Source organism: Vidua macroura, chromosome 6, assembly GCF_024509145.1.
Source record: "Vidua macroura isolate BioBank_ID:100142 chromosome 6, ASM2450914v1, whole genome shotgun sequence".
NCBI classification, from domain to species: Eukaryota; Metazoa; Chordata; class Aves; order Passeriformes; family Viduidae; genus Vidua; species Vidua macroura.
Window position 1 is genome coordinate 21365831 of NC_071576.1, and position 5761 is coordinate 21371591.

General features: G+C 42.7%; 1 long non-coding RNA gene across 1 annotated transcript; it reads left to right on the plus strand.

Moving 5' to 3' along the window:
* Window positions 1-772: 772 nt before the first annotated feature.
* On the plus strand, window positions 773-5249 carry LOC128808518 (uncharacterized). Its single transcript, XR_008437482.1, has 3 exons — window positions 773-952; window positions 2695-2910; window positions 4982-5249. It is a non-coding gene; the product is annotated as an uncharacterized LOC128808518 (long non-coding RNA).
* Window positions 5250-5761: the final 512 nt, after the last annotated feature.

Below are 5761 nucleotides of genomic sequence, written 5' to 3' on the forward strand. Positions count from 1 at the left end.
CTGGAGCAATTTTATCAATAAAACTCAATACCCAGAATTAGCAAATTCTGTGGACCCTTGACTAGTGCTTCCAGGTGGAAAGCTTGATACACAACAGAAAACAGAAGATAAATGCTCAGAAAGCTCATCAACCCTTATCACAGCATTTTAAATAAGCATGATAGAAATATTCCTTAGATGAGAAATATCTCCTCTGATGCGTCCCTGCCTATTATTCAAGAGTGTCTCAAATCAAGGGAGGTTTTTCTTGAGAATGCTTTAACTGTATCCCAAGAAGATATGCAAAACAACTACACGCAGACCAGATTGCAATGTCAGATATCCAATGTGTGCCATTCTTTTCATAAGCACCTACCTCGTCATTTAACGACTTGTAATAGCAAAACAAGTGCACATTTTGTTTTCTTAGACATCAGTGACAAGGGTTACAAGTTTCCATTAGAAGCTACCTTTCAAAGCAGGTGGCCACCTTATCTGTATGAAGCCCAGCCCTACCAGAATCCCTGCTCTTCTGGCCTCCTTCACACTACAAACTGAAGTACTCCTGAGACAAAAAATAGAACCGAACAAGCAAATTTAAAAAATCAGTCTGTGTTCTGTGGTTTGAGGCATTTGGAGGTGTTGCCAGCACACTTGAAAACCAGGAAAGGGGGCTGAGGGCAGAGGCAGAGGTGCTCCATGTGTCACAGTATAATATTATGACGTTTGAGATGCCTCCTAGGTACCGTGCCGACACTAGCGCTCCTTCAGTACCAATTTCTGCCACCATAAACTAGCACCACATGGAACGCACTGCAAGACTGGAAAATCTCTCTCCAGAGACATTCAGGTCAAGATCCAAATGCAGGAATTACACTGATTAGACAGGAAATCCAACACAGGACAGAAACAAAATGAGTGAGTGCCATCAGTCAAGTCAGGAGAGAAAATACTTCTGAAGTCATTTGTCCGGGTGAGCTCACCTAGAGAAGCAGAAGTACTAGGAAGTGTGTTAGAAATCTTGAAATCCACGTGTAGTTTTACAACTGGAAAACAAGGAAGGGATGAGGCTGGGATTCAGATACCTTAGCAGATTGACAGAATCCTAAATTGACTCCAGAGTAGGCATATATCAGGAACAAGGAACATTTTTTTTTTTTTAATTAAAAAATTGCCTCTTGCCAGTTCACTAAAATGTCTGTTATTTTAAGAATAATTTTGAATGTGCCCACAAACAGGTCCTTCCACAGAATCATGAAGAAAAATTCATGTTTTAGGTATCAATTTGAAATAAAATTTACTTTTTGTAGCACTCTACTTGATTCTGCATCTTGTAAGATCACTTCATATTGGGATGATCTGAGCAGCTGTTCAGGCTGACATTTCAGTGGGGTTGGTGAGAGAAATACCTCCTAATTTTAATCATAGAATGGTTTGGGCCAGAAGGGACCTTAAAGATCATCTGGTTCCAACACCCTGCCATGGGCAGGGACACCTTCCAGCAGACTGTATTTGCTCAGAGCCCCATCCGACCTGGCCTTGAACAGCACCAGGGATGGGCTATCCATAGCTTCTCTGGGCAACCTGCTTTAGTGCCTCACCACCCTCATCGTAAAGAATTTCTTCCCATTCTAAACCCACCATCTTTCAGTGTACAGCCATTCCCCCTTGTGCCATCACTATACACCTTTGTATAAAGCCCCTCTCCAGCTCTCTGGCAGCCTTCCTTCAGGTCACAAAAAGCTGTTCCTAGAACTTTCTACTTTCTGCGTGAGCAATCCCAACTCTCTGAGTTTTCTCATAGGAGAAGTGGTCTATCCCTCTGAGCATCTTGGTGGTTCTCTTCTGGACTCTCTCCAACAGGTCTATGCCCCTCCTTTGCTGGGGACCTCAGAGCTGGATGCAGTTCTCCAGATGGGGTCTCACCAGAAGGAAATAGAGGGGCAGAATCACATCCCTTGCCCTGCTGGTCAGGCTTCTTTTAATGCAGTCCAGGATACAATTGGCCTTCTGGGCAGCAAGTGCACTTGACTGGGTCATGTTGAGATTGTTGTCAACCAACACCCCAGAACTTTTTTCCTCAGGGCTGCTCTCAATCCATGTTTTACCCAGCCTGTATTTGTGCCTGAGCTCCCGACCCACATGCAGGACTTTGCACTTGGTCTTGTTGAACTCCATCTGTCTGCTAACTGTATAGGGAATTAGGGGAAGGCTTGTGAGGGGCAAACACGCAAACATGTGCTATGCAGTGAAAACCTGTCCACTTTATTTCTCAGTAGCTTCCAGCAGTTCTTCCCTTTTTTTATTTTTTTTTTTTTTGGAAGTGCTAATTGATATTGGCAGAAAAGGAAGAGGAAAGGAGGGAAAAAACAGAATTAATCACAGTTATGTACTTTTTTTTCCCCTCTTACAAACTGAAATCCTCCCCAGTGACTCTGTTTTAGACTGCTGTGGCTTTAGAAATAGCCTGGACAATTAAAATGCTCTCTCCAGGGCACTTCCTGCAGCTTCCTCTTGCCTCCAAACTTGCATCTCATTGAAGAAATGACCATCCCTCTATATGAAGACAGCCTAAACCAACAGGGGATTAGATTATCTTCCATTACCCATGAATTGTCCCTGTTCCCACATCTCTCTATTCTAGTCCCTAATCATTTTAAAAGAGACTTCTTTCAGTGTGTCTGACTAATATCAGCTTTTTCATTGCCTTTACAGGATATTGGAGATTCTCCCAGCTGTGCAGAGCCATTTCAGGTCTACACAAAGCACACGCCAGCAAATTAACTTTTAGTGTATTCAGTGAATTGCTGTGGGAGACCTCTAATAGAAACAGTGCAACAGAGGAAGGAGGGAAACTAGGGAACTACCAGGCATGACACAAGCATGGAAGTCCCATAACATCAGACAGAAGGAACCAGGGGAAGTCCCAAGGTAACACTAAGAAACAACTGACTGGACTAGTGAGTTTTTGTTGGGGTTTTTTGGGGGTTGGTTAGTTGATTCAGTGGTTTTTATTTTTTTAATTATATGGTGTACAATTCAAAGTAAGCACATTTCTGTGTGAACTAGCCTGCCCATTAAAATATATGGAACGTCCATCTCTCACTGCCAGAAGCTCAAATATAACTAGTATTCATAAGTTAGCACCACTATGAGGTTGAACCACGTTGTTATTTAAGGGATGAAGTGGTAGGATTGGCTTTCTAGTCTGTCCCACTGAAAGGCTAAGCATCAAGACAGAATCAACAGATCTGAGATGGACATGGCATTAAGCCTCTTCTGGCATGAGATGACCTTTCAGAAAAACACATTGGAAATACTGATAGTCACTGAGCACAAATGCAATTACATGGTGCTGCCAGTCAGAACAAATACACTGTATTGCAGCCACTGTGGCAGGTGAAGCAGAACAGACCCAGCCCAGGATGCCAGGCCTTAACCAGCAACTTCAGAATTCCTATTGCTATCCAGGCTCTTCTTCCACTCCAAGTGTCTGAGCTTTTTTATTGCTGGATATCCTTTTTTGCCCTGGGTTAAGCCTGTGGGTTTGCTTTTGCATACTGAGCTGTGCCTGTTAGCACATTATCACACTAAGACTCAGGAATGCTCCTTACTGGAGATGGGGAGTATTTGTTTAAGGACAGAAAAAGTGATGAAACATATGCCCAGCTCAAGCTTTCGTCTACTCTCTGCAATATGTAGTCATTGTTGTGCTGTCTGTGACACCCAATTTTGCTTGGTCCTAAAATAAACTCAGGTACAACCTACCTTTCAGTAGGAGGTAGGAGCTGCAGCAGGTAAAACAACACAAGGACACCAACTGTCCAAGGTGCTTTCCTCCACCCACAAGGAGCTGCTAAGTAAATACCAGCTCATGACTGCTAAGTTTAGCAGGTTTTGCTTCCTCATCCCTCAGCAGCCTCCTACCCATTATCCTCCTATCTACTGGAAGAAGATTTGCAAGTGAACATTTGGTTGTTCATTATGTATCATTCCCCCACACTGCTTTGCAAAGTCTGTGGCCAAACAGGGTCCTCCTCCTACCCTCTGCCTCTCAGCATCATTCCCACCTCACAATCACCTTTTTCACCAGCATTCTAATCTCAGCAGTGTCTGTCAGTGAGCCAAAGCTCGCTGAAATTAGTGAACAGTTGAGATCAGTTAAAAATTTCAGAGATTGTTTAAAAGAAGAGAGTTGTGCAACATGCTCAATAGAGCATGCTACTGTCCCAAAGAATGTCTGACAAGCACTTGTACAACCATGGACTTCCTGTAAAGCCCAGGACTGGGTACTACGAAATGTGACTTTTATTCCTGGCTTGTCTGAAGACACATATGATGACAGACAGGCCATTTAACCTCACCCTGTTGTTTTTCTGGCCTAAATAATACTGAAAAATATGAAAAATTATCAGCTATGATTCTCTGACTCAGCTTCATCTGTAAAACAGAGGTTCATGGGAGCAGTGGGCACAGAAGGACAGTCCTGAGCCTTATTGCTGGAGAAAATACAGGGATTGATGTATTGTCAGACAGCTTTTCCCTAAGTCACCAAAGTCTTTACAGTACCCCAAACAGCTGAAGTTAGAAGACAACTAATAACTCTACTGTGGGCCATTATAGGGTTTCCAATCCCATTTCCTCCCAATAAATCTTTCTTAGGTCTGTAAAGGTCTAATGAGTGCTGTCAAACTGAGCTGTACGAGGTGAACTATGAGCGGTGCAGCTGGACAAACTGGATCAAATGGCTTCCAGTAATGAGCATACTGGCCATCAGGGGACAAGGTCTCCAGCCAAAGTTAGAAACTTCAGAGAAACCCTGAGGTGAATGTTCAAGCCTGCCCCTGGGTAAAATCATACAACAAGAGCCAGAATTGCTAAAAACTGACATGTTCCTTTGGAGCGTTTTCTGAAAGGCCAAAAAGCTTGTGCAGCAGTGTGAACATGCATGTCATCACTTCCCTCTGGGAAGGCAGTGCTGCATTTTGTTGTTTTGTTTCAGGTTTTGCTGACTTCACTGCCTGGAATAATAAGCCAGATGGAAGGTCTGATTTTAAAGGATGAGAGCAATGCGTGAAAGTTAACAGTGGAGACAAAGAACCATGGCAGCGATGGGAGATAACTCATGGGGTGATGTTCAAAGGAGGAAAAGTTGTCAGAATCTGTACTATAGGGGAATGCAGAATGTAATGAAGACAGAAGGATATCCAAGCGCAACACAAGAATGAGTGAAATAAAGTGAAGAAAAATCTCCCTCTGAAAGAACAGTGCCTTTCAGACTCAAGCACTTTTTTCAGCTTAAAAGAAAGAATATTCACACCCATTCAAGTAGCTACAACTCTCTCCAGGACTGAGCACAGGTTCACTCATGAGGTGGCTCCGGCTGGGTCTGTGTTCCCAGCACCCAGAGAATGCCTCAGCAGGAAGGTAAGAAAGGATTTTTCAGGTCTCTCCTCTATAATTAGCATTTCATAATCTTCTCAGCTAAAAGAAAAAGGTAGATTAATCTCTGAGACTTTTTCATAATAATGTCGTACAAATGGTGAGTAAAAGCCAGCCCTTTCAATAAATACGATACAAAAAAAAAATGCTGTGCAGTTCTAACCAAGAAGCTCAGACCACCTGCAAAGTTAGGTCTATGCAATTTTTGTATTTGCATTTCATAGAGAGAGTATTATAAAGTAACATGACAGAGGAACATAGAGCATGCTACTGTCCAATATTTTTAAAGACTGAGTGCCCAAACTCATAAGTCCATACAATTTTCAAATGTCATCAATAA